Source organism: Physeter macrocephalus, chromosome 21 (genome assembly GCF_002837175.3).
Source record: "Physeter macrocephalus isolate SW-GA chromosome 21, ASM283717v5, whole genome shotgun sequence".
NCBI classification, from domain to species: Eukaryota; Metazoa; Chordata; class Mammalia; order Artiodactyla; family Physeteridae; genus Physeter; species Physeter macrocephalus.
Genome location: NC_041234.1, coordinates 78,980,767 through 78,995,964, shown reverse-complemented (window position 1 = coordinate 78,995,964; position 15,198 = coordinate 78,980,767). Strand labels below are relative to the sequence as shown.

General features: G+C 44.0%; 1 pseudogene; it reads right to left on the bottom strand.

Moving 5' to 3' along the window:
• Positions 1-680: 680 nt before the first annotated feature.
• Positions 681-12,008, bottom strand: LOC102973160 (nuclear RNA export factor 3-like; annotated as a pseudogene).
• Positions 12,009-15,198: the final 3,190 nt, after the last annotated feature.

Genomic DNA, 15,198 nt, shown 5'->3' with positions numbered 1-15,198 from the left:
TTTTACATGTAGCTGTCCAGTTTTCCCAGCACCACTTATTAAAGAGGCTGTCTTTTCTCCACTGTATATTCTTGTCTCCTTTATCAAAGATAAGGTGACCATATGTGAGTGGGTTTATCCCTGGGCTTTCTATCCTGTTCCATTGATCTATATTTCTGTTTTTGTGCCAGTACCATACTGGCTTGATTACTGTAGCTTTGTAGTATAGTCTCCAAACTGGAGACACTTGACCACACAACGTCACTGCTAAATCTATGCTACAAGAGCAAGCCTTCAAGTTTAGCAACATGTATGTACCAGAATGAGCAGATGCCACAGCATGTAATGCTGAAAAAGAAGCAAAAAGTTAATGCCTATCAATAATAGCTTATGGCTTCCTGGAATTCACTGGTTTAATATATTGATCTTAGAAAGAATAATGTAGCTTCACGTATACTGAGAGGAAAGTATGCGGGTACTACTAATAAAAGAAGTTTCAAAACAGTATATAAGATAGGACACCTGTATTTTATAATACATGGAAATGTATTAGTATGAAATTAGGGAATTTCTCACAAGTAAACGTTTGTAAGAAAAAAATAGATTTAAAATAATTACCTGAAAATTCCCATTAATCACTCCTCTACTCCTCCCAGCTCCCTCCTCTCCCCATGCAAACCCAGCACTCACTTCTGAGACCACTAGAGGTTCTTCTCAGGTGGGGTGGAGGATGCCTGCATGATGTCCTGCTGCTGCTGGGAGAGGGTGTGCATGGAGCTGGAGGTGGGTGTAGGCACTGGGATGGAGAACACACTCTGGGTCTCACTGGAGCTGGCATCCCTCACAAACAGCTCGTCATTCACGATGCACAGACTGAAGGAAAAATGGGCCCTCAGACAACGGATGGATGGACACCCACACCCCCTATATTGACTCTGCTCCCACTGGCACTCAGCAACCAGACTCCTTCCATGCCCCTCCTGTGTCTGTCTCCCAGGATCCTTGACTGGTACATCTGCCCCTCCCCACAGAGCCCACCATTGGAGAGACTGTCTACCACCTTCACTTGATTTATAGGTTTATCCCCATCCCAGGGACAATTTCGCATTTACCCTTTACCACAGCCCAAAGGGTGGATGGTCTGATCCCCATTCTCGGAAGAAGACACTGAGTCACAGAGAGGTCATGTGACTTGACCAAGGTCACACAGCAAGTGAGTGTTTTGTAAAGGAGAGGACCCATAGGCCGATTCCAGAGCCCATGGTCTTCTTAACCACTAGGCTAGACTGCTCTTGGGATCTCCCTGCTGGCTTTCCACAATACTGAGTAAACTTAAGGTCTGCGCCACCACATTCCCATGCCCCTGAGCCCAGGCGGGGATGGGCATTCCTGCCCACAACAGGGCTCTCACCTGGAATAGCTGGCAGGGGTAGCAATGAAGGTCCGGGTGAAGGCACGCACACAGCCCTGAGAACTTCCTTCCACTTCAACAGCGAACAAACAACAGTACCCCTTAGAGCCGCACATGCTGTCCATGCTCACACGGTGGTCCCCAATCAGGGTGTGTGACTGGACACTCATGCTGAGAGGGCAGTTGTTCACGGGGGCCAGGGTGTCGGGAATGGGGAGGGCAACTATAGGAGCAGTCTGCTCCCGGTGACAGGGCTCCTGACAACCACTTCACAAGTTCATGGGATGCATTTTTCCACCTGCCCAAGTGGTGGGTACTACTACCCCATTGTGCAAATGCGGAAACTGCGAGGTTAAGTAACAGCCCAAGTTCTCAGAGTAAGGATCTGGGATGAGAGCCAACAAATTCCACAGCCTGTGTCCCCAACGCTCAGGGTCTGCAGGGCAGACAGGCATGGACAGAGCTCAGACCTGGGTTGTCTGTGGGAAGACTGAGGGCTGGAGAACACAGTGGGGAAGGGGATGGGAGGGGAAGGAGGGAAGGAAAGGGAAGGGAAGGGAAAGGAAGGGAAAAGAGGCGTAAGGAAGGGAAACGAAGGGAGGGGAAGGGAAGGGAAAAGTAGGGGGAAAGGGAAGGGAAGGGAGGGGAAAAGTAGGGGGAAAAGGGAAGGGAAGGGAAGAGAAGGGGAAAGAAAGGGAAGGGAAGGAAAGAAAAGGGGTCAGGGAAGCTGGTTGGTTCTGGGAGTGAGGCTGGCCAGGGGGCGACAGCAGTGGGGCATCTGGGGTGGGGGTCTACACGCACTCACCTTCCTTGAACACCCCACTGACGGAGAAGCAGAGCAACGTTTCCTAAAAGGGAAGAGCCCAGGCGCCCAGTCACCACCTCCACCTCCTACCCACCTGCGGCTTCCTGGGCCCGCCCTAGGGAGGAAGCAGGCGCTCACCGTCTGAAACCACGTGTCCACCACGAAGGAGCTGAAGTTATGCTGAGTCTTGGGCAACACACAGAGGGTGTGCACAATGACACGTTTTGTGTGCTTCAGCAGCTGGACCCGCAGGTCTGTGAGGGGAGGGTAAGCGAGTGAAGGTCAGGGGCTGCCATGCCCTGGGCCCTATGATTGACCCCTTCACCGCCCTTTCCCACCCAGTCTTCCCATCACACACTCACGGGGGTCCTTGAGCTTCTTCATATTCCTGCTGTCCTTGAAGTGCTCGCACAAGCTGCTTCTAGGAGACAAAGAGCAACAGTGGGTGGTGGGTGTTTGCAGGAGCTGGCCTGTGTCTGCTGGGGAGCCACACGGCCCAGGAGCAAAGCCTGTGCTGTGATACTCACGGGGCTGGGTCCTCGGGGTGGAAGGGAATGGTCAGGGAGAAGCAGGCCTCCTCGTGATAAGCACCCGCGAGACCCTGTCGGTCTCCATAGTCATAGATGAAGTAGTACCTGAGGGGGAGCAATGAGGACAGTCTATCTCTGTGGTCTGGACCTCAAATGAGACTTGAAAGCTCCCCTGAGCAGACCTGTGCTTAGGTGGCCTCAACTTTCTTAGCCCTCCTCCCCTTGCTCACCTTCCCAGAGGTACTTACTGCTGCAGGAATTGCAGGACTAGGCTCTTCAGCTCATCAGATCCAAAGTAGTTTCCCTGGAATCAAAACAGTCCTCAGGACCAGGGCTGACACCCCCTTCCCATGCACCACTTAAAACCCGGCTTGATCCCCCATCCTCACCTTGCAGGTTGGTAAGTGCTTGCTGGCTTCAATACCACACTTAGCCAGTGGGGATGTCTCCTGGCCATCCTGGGGAAGAGAAGAGGAAGTCAGCAGTGCAGACCAGGAGGTGGTACTGGATGATCAGGGAAAAGGATGGGCCCAAGAGAGGGTGAGGGTCAGAGGTCAGGGGTGAAAGGGCCCTGGAAATTCCATGGGCAGGACTACAGTTTGGATCATCACCGTGGGTTCCCCAAGGCCTGTGAAGAACGCGGTTGAAGAAGACCCAGAGCCTTTGTCAGGTTCCCACGGGGCTGTACCATCTCCCTCCGCCCAGGACTTTTAAGGGTCAGTTTCAAAACTGTAACTGGGGCGAGACCTAATGGGGTTCAGAGTAGTTTGTGGGTGCTGTCAGTGCCAGTTAGAGGAGTCAGTGAACAAGGAATACACTTACCAAGGTTAGTAACTTGGGGAACAATTCCAGGATGGAGCTGCCAAAATCAAGACAAAACAGAAAAGTCAGTGAAACTGTGGAGGTGACCCTCCTCCTCATGGGAGCAACTACACCCACACCCAAGTGTCCCAGTCTTCCAAGGCCCTGAACACGTCCCCCATCGACTGGCACAGAGGGAGAGCATGCCCTACCTCCCTCCCCACCTCCCTTCCTCCCTTCCTCTCCTTCCCCTGGGTAACTATCCCCCAAGACTGCCCAGACTCCCTTCTCCAGTGCCACAGGGACCAGCATTTCAAACCCATGCTGCAGGGGTTCTTTCCCCTCCCTTCCTTCCTCCAGGGCCACACTGAAGGCTGTGGGGAGAAGAGGGAATGGGGTGTGTGCCCGAGGCTCTGCTGCCTCACTGGGGGTCCAGCTCTCTGCCAAGGCCTGCACCAAGACCTGGACTCCCCCCATGGATGGCCCAGGATGCTGGGGCAGGGAGGTGAGTGAGGTGGGGTTCAGGAGGCAAGGAGGGAGATGGAGGGGGATGAAGACAGAAAGGGAGTGAAGGTACGAGGGGAGAGATGACAGAGACATACGGGCCTAGAGACAAGGGAGAGAGAGAAAACAAAGGGAAGGGAAAGAAACTCTCCCGTGGTAGGGGTAAGGGAAGAAGAGAGAAGAAAGGGGAAATGGCGCCCCTTTTGCAGCTCTTCACCTGCCCCAGAATGGCTGAGACACAGCAAGTAAGAATGTAAAATATGCACATATTGGGCTGGGGGCCCATTGGATGTTGGTTGAAACTTTGTCAACTTTGTGATGCAGAGAGGAGAGCATAGGGCCTGTAGTCCTCCCAGAGGGCCACGTCAGCTGCCCCTTGCAAACGGGCACTTTCGGGAGTAGCTCAGGATCCCAGTGGATAACAGAGGATACATCTGACCTTATGTTGGTTGACTTATCAGGGAAGGTGGTGCACAGGGGGTTTCTGTCTGCACACATCCCTTCTGGCTCCAGCCGCTCACCCTTGTCCATCTCCCCTGCAGACTTCACCTGTGATGATGAGGAGGAACCACATGGGCCAGAGAAACAGAGCCAGGACGGCCGTGCACCCCTAGTCCCTTCCTTTTCCTACAAATCCATTTCCCTTCCTCTGATATCTGTTGAGAACACAAGAGGGGCTGGGTAAGCTCCAGGAAATCTGAGCCCTGGGATCAAGCAAGACCATGCCCCTGTCCTGCCCTCTTGCCCCCGGCTAGCCCTGCTCATGCCCTCGACACACACCCTTTCATTAGCCTCATTGTAAATCACGCCGTTGACATTCTTCAGTGCGAAGGCAATGTTGGCGTTCTCAATGAAGAACTGGGCCTGCATTTTCTCATAGTGAAACTGTAGGGAGAGTGACAAGAGAAGCATAATATGAGACCAGAGCCATTTCTCATCTGGGCCTGCCATCTATCCCGTTTCCTCTCATCGGCCTCAATGTCCTCTCTTACTTCGACTGGGGTGAAGGGGACACTGCATTGCTTCTGAATCAAATTCAGCAGCCACTTCTCATCATATTTAATACCGAAGGGAATCTAGGAGCCAAAGAAATAATTGGGGAAAGAAAAGTGATACAATGGAATCCAAGGTTAAGATAAGACCCAGCTGTGTCTTGCTTTAGGATCTTTATTCAGGCTTTAGGTAATTTCTTAAGATAGGACAATATCTGTTATCGCTAACTTTTACACCAGACATGGACTTCCTAAATTCCCTTTCTTTCCATTTAAATACTTTTCCTGAAATGAGCGACTTCATATCTTTCACATGTACTTACTTTTATAAAGTTCTAAGAGATCCTACCTAAGGCAGACCTGGCCTGCCGCTCTGACAAGGACCCCAGAGACTCAGCCTCCTCCCACACTCAGCTTGAGCCAAACTGCGTCGTTTGGTGTGAAGTTGCTCCGTCTCCTCGGCAGTAGTTTCCTCCTTTGTTTTTAGACAGCCTCTCCCATGCTCCCTGCAGTCAGTGTGCTCCCTTTATATTGCTTCTCTGAACCTGCCCTCACATGATCTAGGAAGTTAACTCCTAGTAAGAACAAGACAGATGACCAACTCCACTGCCACGAGAGAAAAGTTCCCAGCATCTCTGCGCGCCCCAACATGACTCCCTCTGTCATCTTCTTCTACATGTTAGGTCCATTTAGCCAGCACACTCACTCTGATCTTGAACCAGCTCCCCAAAGTCTCATCCTGCCTGTTTCTCTCCATTTTTCTCTCTGGAGGCTTTTGCTCTGTCGCCTTGTTAACATGGGTTTCATCTTGTTTCTGAAAATTGCCTCTCCAATGGCAGGATGGAATGGCATAGGGAGCACTGTGGGGAAGTGGAGAGAAGAAAGTGTCCGTATAGTCTTGGGAAGTCTTCTCTACATTTTCCCCAATGATAGCAGAGCTACAATAAAGATTGCTCAACCATTAACCTGATCCCATCATTCCTCACTCTTCCAGGTTAGAGAGAAGAATGACATATTTAACTACAAGGTTTTGTTTTTCACTGGTTGATACTTGTCAGCCATGCTGCCTCGTCACTTACTATCTTACTCCAGTGTCCTTGTGAACATCACTTGTTGCTTGATCTCCATCTTGTTGTTGCTGGGATGAAGGATGAATACCAGACCTGACTTCTTCAGACCAATTGTTATACCTCCTTTGGTAAATATGCCAGCATCTTGCTCTTCTTTGTAAGGAGGTAACTTGCTTATTGTACCCTGAAATTGAGAATATCACATCAATTGTCTCAGTACCAGAAAAACTCCTGGGTAAATATCATGGCTAATGAAGAAATATCACCAACTTTATAATCTAAATAGGAAATTATCAAAGTTAGGAAGAAAAAAAAAGGCTGAGAGACTTCACTGTGTTTCTGCTTCTCAGGAAATGAGAGGTGGGCAGCATTCACAGCCGAGAAGAAAACAAGCACAGAGGAAAGGGTCTGGACCCAGGGTTTAGTCTGTGATGTTAGTTCCTGCTCTGCTTGGTTCAGGTTATGTGACCTGGGACAAGTGGCTTTTCATCTCTAACTCTCTCTTCCCTGCTCGGCTCTAGGTGCACAATAAAACCTACCCTGAAATCTACCCTGGTGTGTTGGTTCAAGGGTCAAAGGTGACCTCCCTGCCTGACGGAAGAATTAGAGATATGAAAGATAAGTCCGATGAAAAGATCCAGAATGGAGCCTGGAGAGACATAGCATGGAGAATACCAAAAGCAAGGGAGAGGTAATTAAAGGTGATGCAGTGAACATAGCTAACACATGGTTAATGTGAGTCCCAGAAAGAAGGGGAGGGAACAGTGGAGAAGTGGTATTTGAAGAGATCTTGGTTGAGAAGTTTCCAAAAGTAACAAGATATCAACTCAGTGTAACAGTATTATTGTAACAGGAGAAAAAGTATGCTTTAAAGAAAAACATTCTTAAGGAAAAGGCATTCATTTCATCATCCTGTAACAAAAACTCGGAAAATTTGTGACCAGAAGTCTCAAACTAAAAGAAATATTATAGGCTCTTTCTTGGGCAGAAGAAATATCATCCCACGTGGAGGCGCATAGATACAGGAAAGAAAGACTAATGACATTTGTGAATATGTAGGCGAATTTAAATGAGAGTTGATTATATAACACAATGATAGTAATTTCTTCTGGGGATTTAAATATATAGAGAATGAAAATGCATGACAATAAATTTGGAGGGAGTATATGGAATCAAAGTGTCTCAAGGTCCCATAATTGTCTGAGGCGTTCTAAAGAGCTAATTAACTAATATGAGACAGTGACAAGGCAAAAATGTACATTGTAATCTTAAGGGTAAGCACGACCAGAATGGCAAAAGAATGTTTAACTAGATAGCCACATGAGGTGACAGTTTAACAGTTACAAAATATTAACCCTTTCAAAGGAAAGGAAAGGAAAAGGAACTTAGAAGAGCCAAAAATAAATATACAGTAACATGATATACATAAACCAAATTACATCTATTTTTACCTAAAAAGATTCAGGCTAAATATTCCAAATAGAAAGACAGATATTATCAGACTGTACAAGAAACCTTCCATCAAATGCTCCTTAAAAGAGACACATGCAAAATTTAATCATCAGGAAATTCTGAAAATAAAAAAATGGCAAAATGTATACCTTCTCCACATTAACCTAAAGAAAGCTGGTATAACCACATTAGTAAAAGAAAAGGTACACTTTAAAGAAAAAAAACATTACAAGAGAAAGAGGGAGATTTCCTTATGATAACAGGTGCAATGCAATAAGAAGATATTAATACAAAATTCTGAATTTGTATGCATGTCTTAAGACAAAGCCAAAATATGCAAAGCAAATACCGACAGAAATAAACAGCAAATGGAGAAATCCACAGTCACAGTGGGAAATTTTAACACAGCTCACTGAGTGACCAATAAAGTGGCAGAGAAACACTCAGCTTCTGGGAGGAGATTTTAAAATGTGACTTAAATAAATTAACAAATGTATTTAATTGACATAGAACAATCCACATAACAACTACTCCTCAAACATTCCGGAATAAATCGTATGTTGGGCAATAAAGCCAGCCTCAAGAACCTTTTCTGGGCTAATACAATCTACCCTGCCTAGTTAAAGTAAGATTCAAGGGTAATAGTGGGTTTTCTTCCCCTCTCCCACCTCTATTATTAATCCAAAGAATATTAGCTTATACTAACCCTACCCCCCGTCTAGGGGACCATTTCCACTCTCCAAGCCCTAGGTCACATGACTCATGCCTTTTCCCTAACCAGGGGAAAAAATTCACCTCAGCGATTGTCATTTCCATAGGAGGGGAGGTTTTCCATGTGGAATCAGGATGGGAGTGTCAGAACCCATTTCCTCAAGAGAGTGGAAACTAGTCAGCCTGGGCCTTCTCCACCCCTTCTCTAAAGGGGGGTCAGATGGTTGGGTGTCCTGTGGATTGGGGTTAGGGAGGGAACCCAGAACCCCTCCTGCCCTATGGAGATCTGAGGAAAAGGTCTCATGCTAATCAACTCACCCATGGGGTAGCCTGAAGGCAGTGATCTGTCACCACCGTCCTCACAGGCTGCTCGTGAAGAGAATGTGTGGGTCTGGAGCTGGAGGTTTGGAGAATATCAAGGAGGGATGCCAAGGAAGGAGACAGCAGGCCCCAAATTCTGTCTCAGGGCCGCAGAAGATGGAGTCCTAGCAGGAAGTCCCTTCCCCAAGGGCATAGAGGAGGAGAGCCCTGGGAGCCAGAGGAGACTTAACTTCCTGTAATTACTGCCCCCTGAGTTTGCTACCAACCTAACACCCAGGGAACTCTTTCCAACTGTACCACCCTTGCAGAGGAGGCTATCTGGAATCAGGAGGCTTAGGGGACCTTGGTACTTCTGGTTGCAAACACAGGGAGCTCTGTATGCCAGACTCTGGATCAGCTACACTACATTGTGTTCCTTCATTCTGCAAACCCAGAGAACTCTGTGTGCCAGCTGTAGGCCAGACTCTGTACTTGCTACATTGCCTCTTTTCTTTCATGAATTCTTCACAAGGGGACTCTGATATCAGAATCACCAACTTTTCAAGGTTGATGAGGCTTCCTGAGGTGCTGGAGCTTGTCTAGGGTCATTCACATGCTACTTAGAGAAACAGAGACTGGAATTGAGCTCCATGGAATAGAAGATGACTTCTCCATGCATAGCTTTACTAAATTCTTGGTGCAATATAGGGGATTTTCTGAAGTTTACACAAAGTAACTGAATAGTCTAAAAATAATCAAATGGATAGAATTAACTCTAACCCATTCCGGAGAGATAATACCAAAACAACAACAAAAGACACTTGAAAATATAAAGGAAATATCAAACAGAGTTTGGTGGGTCACTGTAATGATAGTGAAAGCAAACAACAAACAAACAAACAAAAACCCGTAGCCTTTCCTTTTTTTAAAAAAATGTAGTCACTGTAGGCAGATATCCCCTAGTGGCTAGAACCACAACGGTAGCTCTGAAAGTCTCAAATCAGAGGGATCTGTAAAGAGGGAAGGAGGGAGGAGACTGGGCTCCAGTTTATGAGCCAGAACTTTGTGGAATTTTCCAATACCTTCTGGAATTTTCCACTACTTGCCTTCCTTCCCTTACTAGATCTCTATGCCCTGAAGTCCAACGCCTGAGAAAGGTGAAGAAAAATCTGCACATGAGAGTGTGAACATCTGAGGTGAGGGAAATGTAAGACAGAAATGCATATGAATACACAGATACACTGTCAAGTCAAAAGTTGAAAATTCTGACTTTTTATGAAACAGTATCATGTGAACTCTTTGATAACATGGTAAATATATGTGAACTTTTTTTGTCAGTCGATTATTAGATCCTTTCAAGTGTTCCTCTCGACAGATTAGCCTAATCACAGAATCTTAAATGTTAAAAATGTATACTTAGAAAATAAAATCATTCCGCACCTTCCATCTACGTGATCCCCTCACCATGACTCACAGATACCCAAGATATCCAATGTAAAAGGATTGGTGCACATTTGCCAGATGTATTTCTCTTTAGGTGATGTGAATACCTAACTTAAAACATTTGTGTAGTTATGCAGTTCTGTACATATTCTTTTTAAATTTTGCCATTACAGGGACTTCCCTAGCGGTCCAGTGGTTAAGACTCTGCACTCCCAATGCAGGGGACACAGGTTCGATCCCTGGTTGGGGAACTAAGATCCCGCATGCTGCAAGGTGCAAAAATAAATAAATAAACAAACAAATAAATAAATAAAAATAAAATGTTCAATTTCATAAGCAATTTTATGCAAATTGATTTTTTTCATTTATTATGACATCTTTCGATTTTCTCTTCTTCAGTTAATGGTTTGGCATCTTTCCAGATCTTTACTGAAGAAGCATTTTTATTTTTAGATGAATTGAATTATTTGTGGTTATCTTTTGTCCCTTTCCCTGCTGATTAACAGCAATCCTGTTTGTTCTTGCACATGAGCACAAAATCTGTAATACTGTTTGAAATGTTGTCTCCCAGCTTTTCAAACTTTTAATTTTTTTTCTTTTGACAGTACAGAAATTGCTTTAATTTTCATGGATTTTTAAAATTTAAAAATAACACAGCTATGACAGAAAAAATGAGTAATACATAGGGTTGCATCAAATACTAGTCCACTGGGAATTCTAGATTCAAAACCTTGATGGCTTCAGGGCAAAATGGAAAAGAGCTTTAGACCAAATTCTACATTGGTGAATATTGGGGAAAATATTTGAATACATGTTCGCTTATAGGGGACACCATGTAAAGTGCCTCTGGCCTAAAATAATTCCGTAAATGATCATTTCCTTCCCTCCATGGAGGTTAATTTCCTCTGCTTCAACCTGAGCCCCACACAAATTCCCCAGGACAGCTCAATCTCTGTAGCCCCATATCCAGGCCTCCAGGCTCAAGGGAGTAGATTTCATCTACATCCCCTTCAAGACCAAGACATGGGGGAGAGGGCTGTTTGAGTACCCTATCAGCGTGGCATTGACACTAGGACAACCAAAACGATATATGTGACCCAAGAAAATCTTTTAACTCTGTCACAAACTTAATTAGAAAAATTGAAGGAAAATTAGAAAAAGCCCATGTCTCCCAAACAGAAATGTCACATATAAAGGAGTGCGAATTATTGGGAAAGTGTTTGGAACATATTTTATAGCCAAATGTTTAATATTATATTATATAAATAAATCTGATTAGTAAAAGAGCATCATTCAAAGTCTATTAAAAAATTTAAATAAGAACTATGAATCACAAACATATAAAGATTAAACAAAAACAATTATATATGCATGTATGTATGTGTACATATATTTACATACGCATATACACATAAGCATACACATATAACATATGTATACATAGTATGTATACATATTGTGAGCAAATTTTGGAAGAATAAGTATGTTCATGTAAACTTACTTATATTGTACTGTACACAGAGAAATACATCCGGGAAATATAAACTAAATTACCAACAATATACATCTTGCTATGTAAAAAGATGAAAAAAAATAGAAATATATTTTCTCTAGCATATACACATTCCTGCATTTCATTAGTTTTGGAAAGAAAGATATTAATTTGAAATCAGAAGAATAAAAGATGCAAATTTTTATAATATTATAGTATATACCTAGCTGGGAATTTCACCGCAAAAAATTATGTATGTGACTTAACTGTGTTTATATATAAATCTGTATATTTTTTCACATTACCCTTGTCTCTCAATTATACATATAAAGGTTTCCTCTCACTATTGGGAGGAAGGGGCTGAAGAAAATTCTTGCCACTAGACTTAATGTACCTGGGCTCTAACTCACCCTTAATGCTTCATTCACCACAAAATCTTCCAGATATTTCCGTCCGATGGGCACCTTGCTCCCTTCCTCCTGCCAAGGCTTCCTGCTATGTGACATCCAAGCTGCCATTTCAGATATGCTCACCAGGTGGCACAGACCTCCAATTTCTGAATTTTCTTCAGTGAAAAATGTTATTTGGGAAAGGGAAAGAAAAATCTATTAAAAGTTACCTTGCATTGCGAGTGGTGGAAGAACATGTAAAATAAAATCATGCTCAAATTGCTTTACCTAACGACTTTCTTCTCTATGGTTTCACAGATAGAAATCAGAGTAATAATATAGGACTCCTCTTAGAGGGCTGGTGGTCAGTAAAGGCCTGAGGTGGGAGCAAGGAGGGCAGAAGGGGTTCAGGTACTTTCTACAACTGTCCTGTTAAGTTTCACAAAGTTTTTTCCCAGCGTGACAAACTTCTGAGTAAGGGATTGCCACTCTGGATTTTCCAAATGGATAAACCAGGTTACAGGGTATTTCCTTCCTGGTTACATCTGGCTAGTCTCCACCCTCTCCTCTTCTGCTGGCTAAAGCCTCCTTAGGCTCAGGTCTCAGCTTAAACTTCACTTCACATGAGAAGTCTCAGACATACCCTACTGGTTTGATTACCACTAGGCATCTAGTAACTCCACCACCTATACCATCTCCAGACACGTGTTTCATGTGAAAGGGGACCAAAGACTGTGAACTCACAATGTTTCATAGGCTGTAGCATCACACAGTGGACTTAAGATGCTGAAATTTTCAAATAACTTGTCTGAAGAGTTGCCTCAGGTTCTCTCTGCCACTTTTGAGAGGGATGTTGGGGACACAGGTCAGTTCAGCAACGGAAATGCAGAGTTCCTCCACAGACAGCAATCGGAGCGTGTAGTTCAGAGAAGCTGAGGAGGCTGTGGATTGATGCTTCTTCCTCTACAAGAGCCCATGAGAGTACTACAACGAGAGTCTGTGATTTTTAGCAGGCATAGTTTGCACGGCAAAGACCAAATGAAACTTCCAGAGGTAAAATTGAAGGTTTGAAAGGTTTTGAATAATTTGCTGCGTGGAATACTCTTAAATATATTTCAAAATATTTAAATGAACTTGGAAAATAGTAAAAAATAATAATAATAAAGGAAGGAAGCAAAATGTTCCTTTAACCCCTGATGAGTTATCATCATTTTTATATTCTCATTAATTTTCTGCAGAATAGGACACTGGATTATCTTTTAATCTACACATAACATTTAATCCTTTTGACATAACTACAAACTCCACATTGTGATTCATTCTTTACTGATAAGGAAACCGAGCCTCAGATTTCAGGCCTGGCTGAGACTAAGGCACTTTTGTGACCTTCACTGTCTTGTGATTTAAATAAATCTTGACAAGGGTCCTATGAGGGGGAGAATCCTCAGTCCCGGGATGGGGAACCTGAGGTCTGGGACCTTAATGTCCCACACGGCCCCATGTCATGCTCCTACTCACCGGCTGATTCCAGACTGCAACCCACGTCTTCTGAACCCAGAATTTACTCTTCCTACTGATTCACCAGGCCTTGCTTTATTTATTGGATATAATTTTATGGGCTTTGTTTACAACTGTAACAGGAATTCACACTCAATTTACACAATGTGGAAAATACATTCAAGGATGGAGGGAAATTGCAAATAGCAGCAACACTACAAAACACTGACATACATAGTTAACTTTATGGTTTCCCTTGCTGACAACTGAAAGCAATATAAAAGCTAGTTTCAATTTACTGTGACGATTTGAGACAAGTTTTGTTTTTATTTCCACTGTTTTAAAACCATATCACCCATGCCACTCTCTCACTTTGTCCCAGCTTACCCTTCCCCCTCCCTATATCCTCAAGTCCATTCTCTAGTAGGTCTGTGTCTTTATTCCCGTCTTGCCCCTAGGTTCTTCATGACCATTTTTTTTTAGATTCCATGTATATGTGATAGCATACGGTATTTTTTTTTCTCTTTCTGACTTACTTCACTCTATTTGACAGACTCTAGGTCCATCCACCTCACTACAAATAACTCAGTTTCATTTCTTTTTATGGCTGAGTAATATTCCATTGTATATATGTGCCACATCTTCTTTATCCATTCATCTGTTGATGGACACTTAGGTTGCTTCCACATCCTGGCTATTGTAAATAGCGCTTCAATGAACATTTTCATACATGACTCTTTTTGAATTATGGTTTTCTCAGGGTATATGCCCAAGGACACTGGCTTATCTTTCAATCTACACATAACATTTAATCCTTTTGACATAACTACAAACTCCACATTGTGATTCATTCTTTACTGATAAGGAAACCGAGCCTCAGATTTCAGGCCTGGCTGAGACTAAGGCACTTTTGTGACCTTCACTGTCTTGTGATTTAAATAAATCTTGACAAGGGTCCTATGAGGGGGAGAATCCTCAGTCCCGGGATGGGGAACCTGAGGTCTGGGACCTTAATGTCCCACACGGCCCCATGTCATGCTCCTACTCACCGGCTGATTCCAGACTGCAACCCACGTCTTCTGAACCCAGAATTTACTCTTCCTACTGATTCACCAGGCCTTGCTTTATTTATTGGATATAATTTTATGGGCTTTGTTTACAACTGTAACAGGAATTCACACTCAATTTACACAATGTGGAAAATACATTCAAGGATGGAGGGAAATTGCAAATAGCAGCAACACTACAAAACACTGACATACATAGTTAACTTTATGGTTTCCCTTGCTGACAACTGAAAGCAATATAAAAGCTAGTTTCAATTTACTGTGACGATTTGAGACAAGTTTTGTTTTTATTTCCACTGTTTTAAAACCATATCACCCATGCCACTCTCTCACTTTGTCCCAGCTTACCCTTCCCCCTCCCTATATCCTCAAGTCCATTCTCTAGTAGGTCTGTGTCTTTATTCCCGTCTTAGCTCTTCTGCCCACTTTTGGATTGGGTTGTTTGTTTTTTTGATATTGAGCTGCATAGCTAGTGGGAAGCAGCCGCATAGAACAGGGAGATCTGCTCAGTGCTTTGTGACCACATAGAGGGGTGGGATAGGGAGGGTGGGAGTAGATTCCATGTATATGTGATAGCATACGGTATTTTTTTTTCTCTTTCTGACTTACTTCACTCTATTTGACAGACTCTAGGTCCATCCACCTCACTACAAATAACTCAGTTTCATTTCTTTTTATGGCTGAGTAATATTCCATTGTATATATGTGCCACATCTTCTTTATCCATTCATCTGTTGATGGACACTTAGGTTGCT